This window comes from Furipterus horrens, unplaced genomic scaffold, assembly GCF_987537825.1.
Source record: "Furipterus horrens unplaced genomic scaffold, mFurHor1.1.pri manual_scaffold_2, whole genome shotgun sequence".
In the NCBI taxonomy this organism is placed as follows: Eukaryota; Metazoa; Chordata; class Mammalia; order Chiroptera; family Furipteridae; genus Furipterus; species Furipterus horrens.
The window spans coordinates 4,433,118-4,445,829 of NW_028327172.1; the positions used below are offsets into that span (position 1 = coordinate 4,433,118).

A 12,712-nucleotide genomic window follows, 5' to 3' on the forward strand; every position below is an offset into this window, starting at 1 on the left:
TCTAGTTTGCATAATATGTTTAGTGTATTTAACGTTGAGAAACACTGTCCTAATTCACCTCCCTATTTCATGCAATAGCTGTGTTCCTAAAACATCATATAAACTCAGTTTTGTGTGCATCAAATCATTTTAGATGATTTAGATACTGGAAAGTTGACTGTTTAAAAGAAACCCCGTAATACAAATAACCTCCCCCCTTAACCTTTTATGCAAATTGAGATTTTCATACCTCATTACAGGCACACCTTGTTTTATTGTGCTTCTCTTTATAGAGCTTCAGGGATGTGGTGTTTTATACAAATTGAAGGCAAGACCCTCCACCAGCAAAAAGATTATAACTCATTCACTATAGTGCGATATTTTCTTTATTGCATTGGTCTGCTACCAAACCTGCAATATCTCCAAGGTATGCCTGTATGTTTTACTTAAGGCAAGATTTGCCTACATACAAAACAAGCCAAATAATGATAATAGCAACAGCTAACATTTGTTTGGTCCTTATCAGCACCAGGCATCATGCACCTGATAGACATTATTTAATTTCTCACTACAACTTACTCCTTTAAAATCATCCCCTATTGACAGATGAGAAAACCGAGGCTCAGAGAAATTAAATACCTTGTTCAAGGTCACACAGTTAGAATGTAAAGGTCCAGAATTTTTAAAAGGCCATAAGACTTCGGAGTCTTGTTCCTAACCACCAGAAAGTTTCAGATGCCAATAATAGTTGAACAATAATAGTACCACAGCACAAGTAAATTAGGTTACATACAGAAAACGGACCTAAAATTTCTTTAAAAAAAAATAGATTTTATTTATTTATTTTTAAAGAGAGGGGAAGGAAGGGAGAAAGAGAGAAAAACATCAATGTGTGGTTGCCTCTCACACGCCCCCAGCTGGGGACCTGGCTCACAACCCAGACATGTGCCCTAACAGGTGACCCTTTGGTTCACAGGCCAGCACTCAATCCACTCAGCCACACCTAAAATTTCTATAGCTTCAAAGATGTACACTGAATTTACACTATTTGGGTTCTAGGTAGGTTTCCCAGGACAATTCACATTTTCCAGTGCAATTTGATCAAGGAACCCCAAAGACTTCCTTTCAGCTATTAGTTGTAAACAGATGGTGCCCAATTTTATTTCAGGTGTATGGCTGTGATCAGACATTTTTTCAAGGGGTCTGTGTGTTATTGGGGGCTTGTGGCATAAGCTTCTTAGAAGAAAGGAATGGTTCATTATTGACAGGTTAAAATCAAAAATATTAAGGACCATGGTTGATCCCAGCCTGCTCCTAGATGGGTTAGAACCATTCAAATAGGTTTTTAGGCCCAGTTTTTAATGATGTTTAGGTTGGAACTTAAAAATAGTTTTGGAGGGCTAGTTTATAAATAACTGCTGTTTTGGATCCAAGCTGGACAAAGATAAATGGATATAATACATCTGTGCCCTCAAAGCAGTTCCATTTTCTCCAGTTCAGTCAACAATAGTGTTCACCCACAACAGTGCTCGGCTCAGAACCCACCCCTCAGGGCTCCTAGAGCCCCAGACTTTTCCACCCCGTGTAAGGGAGCTCCAGTCAGGACCCACCTCTCCACACCCCACCATCAGAATACACCATTTGACTTAAGACTCTACCTTGGCTCATCTGCAGACTTTCACTTTCAAATATATGGTCATTGTTTGCAAATGATGGGCAGAGCTGGCGTTACACTGGCCCTTTGGTCCACAGCAGTCACAGGAGGTCAGGTCTGTCCTTGTGAAGCACTGGCGCTCCCCTTGGAAGCCCGCCTTTCTGACCTTTACTTGTATTGCAGGCTTATTTTCATCTCGGTCATAGACTCTGGTAAGGAAATACGTAACTTTATTTCTCAAAGTAGCCCTTCAGCCCCCCTTCCTACTAATGGCAGAAAAGTGATAAACCTTAAAAGTGGTATATGCCATCTCTTACGGCTCGCCTCCCTGTACCCTCCCTTCGTGGTGCTCTAGTTTGGGTTTATGTTTCACTCTGACATCAGGGTAGGGGCATCAAGGTCAAGAGCCATCTTCTATCCCTCTTATGTAACTGCTAAAGAGCAGCTTCCTTCGCTTGGCCTTGGCCTTGGCCGCAGGGCTCTACGGCCACTGCATCTACGGCAGACTTCCCTGGCAGATGGAACCTGTGGTCTTGGTGTAGACAAAGCACGGTGATTGTGCCATGGGGAGCTTGGTGGCTCCCACCTCAGTGATTCCTGGGAGTGCTGAACCTCCATCTGCTCTGTAGCTTGGCCAGGTTCCCCCCACCCCCCATCCCCCACTGCCAAGCAATCCCCACAGGCACCCTGACTTCCAGCCTCCGAGTCCTTCGCACATTCCTCCCGGGCAGGGCACTGAGGAGCTCTTCAGATTTCCTCCAAATGTCAAGGAGCCGAGGAGGATCAGGCTTAGGGGATGAGAAGGCCAGAGGTGGCGAGGAGATGGAATTTACCTGCTGTTGCCTACACAGGTGACAATGCCATTTGTACTCGGTGGTGGTTGCCCGTTAGCACAGGGTACTTGGGAAGGCTGCGCCTGCTCTGAGTTCCAGGAATGGCTGGGCATGAGGCCCTCCCGTCCACGGCAGTCTGATGGCGGAGACAGCAAACAAGGCCCTGCAGTTGCATCTAAACCCTCTTTCTCTCCTTTCCCAATCCTTTTCAATTCTGCTCCAAGCTTAAAAAATATTATATTTTGTGTGTGGAAGGGAAACTTACATGTTCTTTCCAATTAAACAGTTGGTGGCATAAATTCTGAGCTTTCGGTTTATCAGGTTCCAGCTTTTGATATTTAAAAGGAAGCTTCTGCAGAAAAATGTAAAAATCCCTTTCTTCCCGGCCTGAGTTCACCACGCATTCTCTCTCTTGCCCTCCGTTTTCCCGCCCACGGCCCTCCCTTCCATCTCTCACATGCACAGTGCATGCTACAGCATCAGGCCTGGCATCCACACACTCTGTGACCCTGTGGCTGAGAACATGGCTCAAGTGTCTGACTGTCTGAGTTGATTAAAATCCCAGCTCTCCCCTTGCCCGCCTCAATGACACTGGGCAAGGCACTTAATCTCTCAGCGACTCCATTTCCTCTTCTGTAAAATGGGGTTGATCCTCACATCTCACAGTTGTGACAAGAATTAAATGGAATTATATGTGTAAAGTCCTAGAGAGGTGATTCCCAATTAATGTTAGTAATGGCTATTATTATTCTGCCTGGTTAATGCCCTCATATTTCAGATCTGACCTCTCTCACCAGGTTATGAATCACTGTTATAGTCTCACATAGCATCCTGAACTTTTCAATCATAACACTCATTATATTTTATGATTATAAATCTGATGTCTGTCCAGAAAAAGGCCAACCATTGTTAATATAACAAAAATGGTTTGCTCGATATCGACGCAACCTGGTAGCCAATGAGAGTGGATTGGAAGGCGCCTGTGTGAACAACGATGACTTCATTGTACTAGTCAGTGGGGGCAGTAGACGCCATTGAGTGAGCATGTGTACTGTGTGGCCGTTGTATTCAAAATGACTGAGCGAGCAGAGCAACGAATCTGCATCCAATTTCGTGTTGAGCTTGAACATCCCTCCACAGAAACTATTCTGATGACTCAGAAGGCCACAGCTCTGGGCAACTGGTGATGGGCAGCTTCATCACAACAATGTACCTGCTCATGCATAATGTCTCGTGAGAAGTTTTTTGGCAAAACATCAAATCACCCAGGTGACTCAGCCCCACTACAGCTCAGATTTGGTGCCCTGTGACTTCTGGCTTTTCCCAAAACTTAAATCACCTATGAAAGGGAAGAGATTTCAGACCATCGATGAGATTCAGGAAAATATGACAGGGCAGGAAAATATGACAGGGCAGCTGATAGCAGCTCAGCGAACTGTGTAAGGTCCCAAGGTGCCTACTCTGAAGGGGACTATGAAGTCATTGTCCTATGTACAATGTTTCTTGTATCTTGTATCTTCTTCAATAAATGTCTCTATTCTTCATATTACATGGCTGGATACCTTCTGGACAGACCTCATATATACTTTGTGATGAATATATTACCCCACCAGCCTATGAACTCCAAGAAGACAAAGGCAATGTCCATTTTACTCATCATTAGTTCCCCAGATCCCAGCACAATGCCTGGCACATAAGCCAGATAGTTTTTGAATGAATGTTTAATTAAATGGGAGGCAAGGAAATGGAGCCCGTGAGTTCTAGTGCCTCATGGAGATGGTGATCACAAAGAGTAAGGGCAATGTGGAGGAGGATCGGGGGTTCTCACTTATTTTTTAAGCTGGCAGGTACTTGAGCATGTTTAAATGCTGACGGGAAGGATCCAGAAGAGAGGGGGCTCACCAGAAGGAATCAGAGCCATGAGGTTGTGGGAGGAGATGGGACTTAGGGAAGGAGCCAGAAGAATCCATCTCAGACAGAAGGAGGAACTCTTCTTCATGGTACAGGAACAAGAGCTAAGAATTTAGCTCCATCTGTAGGTTTGGTGGCAGGAAATTCTACCAAGACCTTTCCATGAGTCTTGGCAACATAAGCAGAAAATCTGGATTCTCTGAGAAGTTCAGCATAATTGGTGGACATCATTCAATTTACTTCTGCAACTTATGTAAAGAGGAAGCAGACGTTTTCTTCACCCTTCACTGTACTGACGCACTACAGAGCAAAATAGCAGTTTCCAAAGCAACTCGGGTACGGGGCTGAGACAAGTGATCTCAGCGTTCTCTTTATGGAGAACACTTCCTCCCCATTGGGAGACAGTATGGCAAAGTGATGATATGGTAAAATAACAATTGCTAACACTGGCTGAGTGCTCACTATGTGCCAGGCACTGTTCTAGTGCTTCATCTGCAGTAACTCATTAGATCCCCACATGATGATACCATTTTACAGGTGAGGAAACTGAATTCCAGGCAGGTTAAGTAACCTGCCCAAGGCCAACAGCTAGTGGCAAAACTAGGTTTTACACTCAGGCAGTCTGACTCCAAAATGGATACTTTAAACTATACTGCTAAACCCCCTCTCTAAACTTGGGCATTCACTTAGCTCTCCGAACGTCAGTTTGCTTGTCAATAAAATGGGAATGATGTTTACCTGATGAAGCTTTTTAAAGGATTATGAAATGCTGGACTTGGGAGCTCACTATACAAAAGACGTCATTATTATGCTAAATGAGAAGGCCTAATATTCTTGTCTTTTAATTGGGTCACAATCTACCAGGCTGTTGTTGAGACTCTCTGTTCCGGATAACCAGCACAGCAGCAGAGGTTGGGGGTTCCAGCTCCTCTGGCAAATCAGCTGACTCTCATCCCACCAGCTTTAACATCCCCACCCCCACCTCCCCCGAACACACTCACTTCTGCCTCTGGGAACAGTTACAGCTTATGCTGTCACTTCTGTGATTCCGCTGCCTGAAGGAGTGACTGTTTAAAAAATAGGTAATAAATAGACTGATCACAGCTAATAGTGAGGCACACACCAAAAGGCCAAGTTCCAATTTGGTGGTAGAATCACTCTTCAATTTAGAATCAGACTATCAGACCTAGAAGAGAACTTCAAGGACATCTTTCAGTTGAACTCCTTGACCCTCCTCCCAACCCATTTTATAGACTCGGAACACCAAGGCCGGAGAGTCGGGATGATATGAGTATTAGGATTGGTAAAAGGACTTTTCCGGACTTTGAAAACGTTTTCAGGTGGGTTTAACACAAATTATTTCTGCTTGCCAAGACCCTATCTGGAAAGTATTTCAATTACTTATATATTTGATTCAGTATGCATACCTTTTCAGAAAGGAGCAAAATCCCAAAATTCCATGACTCATAAATAAATAAAACCTTAAACCCAATAATTCAGGCAAAGCACATTCTTCACATTGCCCTCACCTGGGCCATTTCAGGCATTTCCCTGGCAGAAACAGGTCCACATCTTCATGGGCAGAATAACCTAAGATTCCGTTCAAACTGTTCTGTACAAAGCCGAATCTATTGTTACTGGTTCATCTCTGAGCTTAGTTTCCTAGTCTGGAAGAATAGTACCTATTTCTTTGAGCTGGAATGGGGGTGGGGGTCAGGGTCACAGGAGATAAAGTGTACTTTTATCACCAACAGGGCACTTCATAACTCTGTTATTACTTGAGCGTAATTCTTTTCTCTCCTAAGCAGACTTAGGTAATGACCTTAGACCTTAGACCACTCAGACGCCACTAACCAAGGAGTCAGCTGTGGCAGGCCCAGAAATGTGCATCCCCACCCCCACTGCCTCTTAAGGCAGTGAGTAGGCCGGAATTCTGGCTGATAAATGAGAGGAGCGGAGAAGGAGCTGCAAGGAGCTGCGAGGAGCTGCGGTGATGACTGTTCAGGGAATCTGATCTGCGAGAAGGCGGGTCTCCACCACATGTACCATGGAGATGCTTTGGGAGAGAGAGCCGGCCTACCTGCCTGAAGGAGGACGGAAGAGAGAGCGGATGGGTGGAAGAAATGCTTAAAGGGAGATGAGCTGGAGGTGCCGAAAGAGGAAATTTTGAAAAGGAAGACAGGCTGGAGATTGGGAAGCCTTCTGGGCGGTGAGTGCCGTTAAAGGAAGGATTGCGTGTCCAGGGGATACAGATTGTGGACGAAAATCGGAGTAGGAACCAAAGTGGGGTGAGCAAACTGCGGAGACCGAGCCCGGTAAGCTGGGGAGGAGGGGAGGCGGTGGCAGACGGCCTGGGGGTGACTCGGGCTGGCGAAACCCGAAAGGCGGGGTTATGGGGGCCACCCGCAGGGAAGGCGGGGAGGGGGTGGAAGCTGGTCGCGGAGCTGCCGCAGCATTTGCCCCGGGGAAGGTCAGCGACCCCGGGCAAGGAAGCTGCGCGGAGAGCCTGGAGGGGCCGCGGTTGCCATGGCGCCGGGCGGGGAGCGGGTGATTCGGACCCCGCCCGGAGCCCCGCGGGGCCGCCCGCTCCAGATGGTCCCGGGCCTCCCGCGGGAGCCGGCGGCCTGCGGAAGGGGGAGGCTATTGTCCTCTTTCCGCGGCGCCGCAGCCCCCCCACCCCCCGCTCGCGCCCGCACGCCGCCACGCGCCCTGCCGCCACCGGCCCCACGCGCCCCCAGCGCCCCGTGACAGCGCCCGCCCACCACCCGCCGGGCGTCCCGCTGCCGCCCGCAACCGCCCCTCGTGGTCGGGCTGCGGGCGCGGCGGCCAGAGGCGCGCCCCCGCCCGCCCGCCCTTGTCCCGCCTGCGGGGCCGGAGCTCCGCTCGGAGGTAGGTGCCGGCGCCCCGGCCCGCTTTGTCCGGGCCCGCGGGGCGGCGCGCATTGTGCAGCCGCGTGCGGGCCGCGGGGTCGGGGTCGGGGTCCGGCCGCGGAGAGAGGATGCGGCTCCCGTCTCGCGCTCCCGTCCGGTCCCGGGGACAGAAGAGCGAGTCCCGCGCCAGCCACCCCGATGCCGGAGTGCGGGCGGCGGGGGTGAAGGCTCGGGCGGCGCGGGCCCGCCTGCAGCCGAGAGAAGAGCCTGGCAGCGCGGGGCCTGACCAACGCGTCACGGGGTCGGGTCGCGTCGGGTCGGCTGGGCGCAGACTGTGTGCGACCCCGCAGGCCGTGGCTGAGGCTCCTGGGCGGACCGGCCGGCTGCGGTCCGGTGGCCGCGGCCACGCTGAGCCGGCTCTGCCGCTCGTCTGCGAGCGCCGGCTTCTCTCGGGGGGCTGGCTGGCGGCTCCCCCTGAACCCGGGTTAGCTTCTGCACGCCTCTTTGGCAACTGGCTCCATGCTCTCCTTCATGCGTCCTCACAGTGTGTGTGAGAGGGGGACACCGTTGTCTGTAGTGCCCAGAACACTGGCAGAGAGAGAATGAAGCCCCCTTGGGTGATGGGGAGGCTGGGTGTAAGGTGTCTCGGTGGATGAGACATCCTGAGGGCTTGGCGTCCACCCCGCACAGAGCTCCCGGGCAAGGCCTCCCGGCTGGGGTGTCCCAACTCCAGCGCCACAGCCGGCCTTTACCACCCGCTCTGGCTCCCAACGACCTTCCCCCCTTACACCCGCGGCGCTGCCTGCTTGTCTGGGCGGCAAGCTTGCCCCTGTCCTAACCTGCTACACGCTGTCTCGGTGAGCTGTTTCTCAGCTGCCCTCGCCTCGGCAAGCAGCCACAATTCCAGGCTGGAGAGCTGGTTCAGGCATGGACAGGGTACCCACAAACCAGTTTTCCACGAAGATGGAGGGGGCAGAGTTGAATTCCAAATATGTGTCTTAGCTTGAGGTACTGGGCAACCTCTCAACGTATTCAGAACAGCAAAGGACTAGGGAGGAAAAAGCTAACATGGATCTTAGATTTGGTGAGAAACCGATGTAACCCGTGGGTCACAGGCTTGGGGAAGGGGGTAGCAAGGGAATGAATAATTCTGCTCTGAGGAGAGGATTCTACAGGAGATCAAACAAAACACAGCCCCTCTCTGCCGCCCAGGTCCTCAGTGCCTCCTGGGACACTTCCTGTGCTTGCTTCTTCAGGAACACAGCCCGGAGAGAACCCGGTTGGGATTCTGTTTGTTTGTGATTTCTTTTTCCGTTTTTCTCTCTGCTGGTCCACTCATACTTTGAGTCAATAAGATTTTTACTTTGCCGAAGTCCCCATTTCTTCCAATCTATTATTCACCCCGCTGTCATTTGTTCAGCCCTGCCTCCCTATGGCGTCTCTACCCACGCCGCCCTCCTTCTGCACATTTGTGATTCGCCTGTGTCGGGCCATCAGCTCGATCTGTCTCCTTAGAGCCAGAGCCCAATCCATCTTCATTTTCCCCTCATCGCCCAAGGCTTCCGGCTCTCTGGGTCTTGGGGTTTCTGAGGGGAAGTTATATTTGGGTTGAGCATGGGAAGCTAACCTCACTTTGTGTCTTCTCTGTTCTCATAACTCCTCTAAGCCATTCTAACTGTGCTCCTTACCTTGGGATAATGTGGCCCTCAATGTGTGGTCCCCAGACCAGTAGCTTTAGAGTCAACTGGAAATAGGTTAAAAATGCAGATTGCCAAGCCCCACCCCAGACCTATGGAATCAGAAACTCTGGGAGCAGGCCCAGCGATCTGTTTTCACCACCACCACCACCACCCCCCACGCCCCTCCTCATTGTGATTCATGCAGGTCTGAAGCTCCCTGGCCCTGAACTGTGGAACTCAGCCCTGAGAGCCCTCCGGCTGAGCTCCTCCGCTCCTCCGCTCCCTCTGTTCCCTGCGCTTTTTCTCTAGCTCTGAGAAAGACTAATTCAATGGCAGAAAGGAAACCAGAAAGAAAAGCAAGCAGGAATTACGGCCTATTCATTCAGTATCTCTTTATTGACTACCTATTGTGCCGGGCTCAGGAAACACAGCCCCTGTCCTCAGTGTGTTAAAAGCAGAGAGGCAGAAAGACACATAAACAGCTGACTGTAATACAATGTGATAAGTACAATAATAGCAGCGTGCTGCAGGGCTGCGGGAACACAGAGCGGGGAGTGACCAGCTCTCTCTGAGGGAGGTCAAGAATTAATCAGGAGGAGGATGTGGTGAGGGGAGGAAATCAGGAAGGAGACAGACTCTGGCCCCAGGGATAGGATTTCTAGCTTTGAATGCTGGGGAAAGGGGAAGCAGGCAGCTGCCCTGGAGGATCCTTCGGCACTGGCTCCAGCTGAGCAGGCTGCAGTCAGAAGCATTTGGGATCTAGGGGGACCCCCAGCTTGCAGCTGGCAGAAGAAGTTGGCTTTATTCTAGCATGAACAATGTAAGCTACTTGGGTCCAGCCTCGAGGTCAGTGGCTAAGAATAAAGTGCTGGTGAACTGTAATCTGGATTAGCTGCTGTGCCGCCCTCTGTCCAGACTTCAGGGATCCATGCAGGAGAAGAGGGCTGACAATTCTCCAGTACAGACAGAGACTGGGGTTCCCGGGCTGAGGGGCAAGCAGACCAAGGACGTGTGAAAACGGAAACCCAGATTGTAGAGGAGGAACAAGACACCCAGTGAAAACAAACCAGGGCAGGATCTGCGTAGGAGACGCTCCAATGGAATACTGTAGGGATCCCGAGATAGCAGCAGGGGACAGAGAACACAGCATAGTCTCCAGAAGGCCAGGGGGCTGCGGAGCCCAAATGCTTGAAAACTGAAACTCAGAAACAAGGGAATAGGAGCTCAGAGCCACCAGAGAGCACTGTTCACAGGCAAGTCTATAGGAACCCACTCCGTGGAGTCCCAACTCCCAACATGGCGACCTGATGAGGAGCTGTGACCTAAGGACATCGGTGCCATCTCGGTTCCTTTTCTATATGGCGGCATCTTCAGAAACCCAGGATGCAAAGCACGTATGTCAAGATTTGATTTGGCCAAAGGAGCATTTAAGCGGCTGAAATTTTATCTGGGAAAAGGGGGGGTTCCAACTCCATACCTTTCTCCCCCAGGTGACAGGCTTCCACATAGAGGCGCCAACAGCTGGACCTCACCGGAAGGGCTGGATCCCGTGCCTAGGCCCCAAAATGATCCTGTGGGAGGACCAAGTGGGGCCGCCAAAAGGAAGCCAAAGCAGTCTATGTTTAGGTTTTGTCAACTTCCAGGGGCCCCAGGGACACACAGTAGTTTGGAAACTGGGTCAGACAGTCCACTTTTTTTTTTTAAAGATTTTATTTATTTATTTTTAGAGAGAGGGGAAGGGAGGGAGAAAGAGAGGGAGAGGGACATCAAAGTGTGGTTGCCTCTGGCACACCCCCAGCTGGGGACCTGGCCCAAAACCCAGGCATGTGCCCTGACTGGGACTCAAACAGGCGACACTTTGGTTCTCAGGCCGGTGCTCAGTCCACTGAGTCACACCAGCCAGGGCGACAGTCCACTTCTTTAAGTTTCTGCTCTTTGTGGAGTAAGCACAAAGATGTAAGGCAGGACTTGGAAACCTCACAGGCTTTCACGGGCCAGGCAGGTAATAAAAATACATGGTGTGGCTGGGAAGGAGACGAAAGGGAGGGGTGGGGCCTGCAGAGAAATGGAGAGTGCGGGCCCCCCTGAGAGGGATCCAAGATCACTTGTTTTTAGACAGTTTACTGGCCACACTCGTGGGGGCTGGCGTTAACAGGTTTGTGACGCCTGATATAAAGGAAAAGGGGCGGTGTATGTAGGCGTCTTCATGGGGAGGTCTGTGCAGGGAGGGTGTGAGTGCTAAAAATGCCCATCCCAGAGCTAAGCGTGAGCGTGGCTGCGGGGGAGGGGCCGCAAAGAACGGAATTGAGATGGTCCTGGGCTGCTTTCACGTTCAGCGGCTGAGAGTAGTAGGTGACTCTAGCTCAGGTCACACCTTGTCCACAACACTCTTTGCTCAGGGTGACTCAACTCTGACCTAGAGTTTATTTCTATAATATAAATATTTACAGAGCAAATTCAAAGAATCTGTTAGGGGACATGATGGATTTTAAGCGAGAAAGGAGGCCTGGTGGGAACGACACTCTCTGTCCTGTTACAGCTGCTGTTCTCAACCTGTGGGTCGCGACCCCTTTGGGGTTTGAACGACCCTTTCACAGGGGTCGCCTAAGACCATCAAAAAACACATATATAATTACATATTGTTTTTGTGATTAATCACAATGCTTTAATTATGTTCAATTTGTAACGATGAAAATACACCCTGCATATCAGATATTTACATTACGATTCATAACAGTAGCAAAATTACAGTTATGAAGTAGCAACGAAAATAACTTCATGGTTGGGGGTCACCGCAACATGAGGAGCTGTACTAAAGGGTCACGGCATTAGGAAGGTTGAGAACCACGTGTTACAGGAATGAAAGCCAAAATCTAGGAACTTAGACCCTAGCTCCTTCCCACCCCATCAGCACTGCTCCCGGGAAAGCCCCTGTGCGTGCTTTGTGGGAGAAAGGGGAGGGGCACGCAGTGCTGGCCTTCACGTGGGCGGGTCAGGTTCAGCTTCATGGAACCATGAAAGACAAGCCAAGTTCTGCCCTGTGCACCCATGGGAACACACCTCCCTCCTCACCCAATATCCCAACATCTCACTTCCCCCATTTCTTCCTTCCCCAAAACCACACAAGAGGTTCTCTGTACCTCCTCTCCAGAACCAGAGGCTACCAAGATCATAGCCCCGACCCTAGGAAGTGGCTCTAAGGATTGAAATATATGTTTGTATTTGAGAGGTACTAGGAAGATGAGAGATGCAGAATTTGGGTGTTTGGATAAAGTTGCAGATCCAGCCCCCTCCATTCCCTTGGATGGCCACTGAGTGGTGAGTTACACGGGAACTTTGGACAGTGAAGGTTGTTTTTTCAATCCCTGGCGGCTAACCTGAAGCTCATTCGTTAGTTTTGAGAAGGACAGAGTTTGTTTGCGTAACACAGTCGTAAGTAGTGCTGGCAAACGTACCTGGTCCTGATTTTCCCAACCTGAGCCCTAGAAGGGAGCGTTAGGGGCTGATCTCTCCCAGGGAGCTTGGAAGGGCTCCAGGAAGTTCGAGGAACATGTAAATATTGTGATTAAGAGCTTGTCACCCAGTCAGAAAGAAACTCACTTCAAAACCCAGCTCTGCTCCTTCCAGCTGTGAGACCCTGAACCGTGACTTAACTTTCCCGGGGCAGCTTCCTCATCTCTGAAACGGGGGTGATAAGGTGATGCATGTGTCACAGGTGACATTTTTCAAGCACCTATGAAGCATTCCCTGTCACACACACACACACACAGGAAACAAAAGGGAGAA

The 12,712-nt window shown here is 50.2% G+C and overlaps 1 protein-coding gene across 1 annotated transcript in view; it reads left to right on the forward strand.

Annotated features, from left to right (window-relative positions):
• The first annotated feature begins 6,520 nt into the window (after positions 1 to 6,520).
• The window catches only part of SPTBN2 (spectrin beta, non-erythrocytic 2), a 36,375-nt gene continuing 30,183 nt past the window's right edge, over positions 6,521 to 12,712 (forward strand). The window contains exon 1 of the mRNA XM_090257959.1: positions 6,521 to 6,586. The gene's annotated coding sequence lies outside the window, so the exon portion shown is untranslated. The remainder of the gene's footprint in view (positions 6,587 to 12,712) is intronic.